The following is a 377-nucleotide window of genomic DNA, read 5'->3' as shown; positions in this document are numbered from 1 at the left end:
TACCATTACCTTCCAAGAGACAATTCCTATAGAGAAGCTCTTAATGCATTTTAATTTTAATTTTTCTTTGTGGATCATTAATACTTAAGGATTTTTTTCATACTGTATTGCAATTAATCTTCGTGAAATTGTGGTGTTTGAATGTATAACGGTTTTACATTAATTTTTAATTATTTCAACTTTGAAAAACTCTTAATTGCTCTAAGTCTAAGTAAGCTTAAGTAAGTACAGTTGTTGTTTCCCCTCTTCCTTATTTCGTGTAGTTTCCTTATTTAAATTTGATCATACATAACCTCCCTCTCGCGAAGTTTTGTTTAGCTCAAAACTATCTGCTTTCCATTTGCGAATATCTTAACACGTGAACTCAAATGAAACTA

This window comes from Penaeus monodon, chromosome 34, assembly GCF_015228065.2.
Source record: "Penaeus monodon isolate SGIC_2016 chromosome 34, NSTDA_Pmon_1, whole genome shotgun sequence".
Taxonomy (NCBI): Eukaryota; Metazoa; Arthropoda; class Malacostraca; order Decapoda; family Penaeidae; genus Penaeus; species Penaeus monodon.
The sequence above is the reverse complement of the archived record's forward strand: the minus strand, read 5'-3'. Positions refer to the sequence as shown.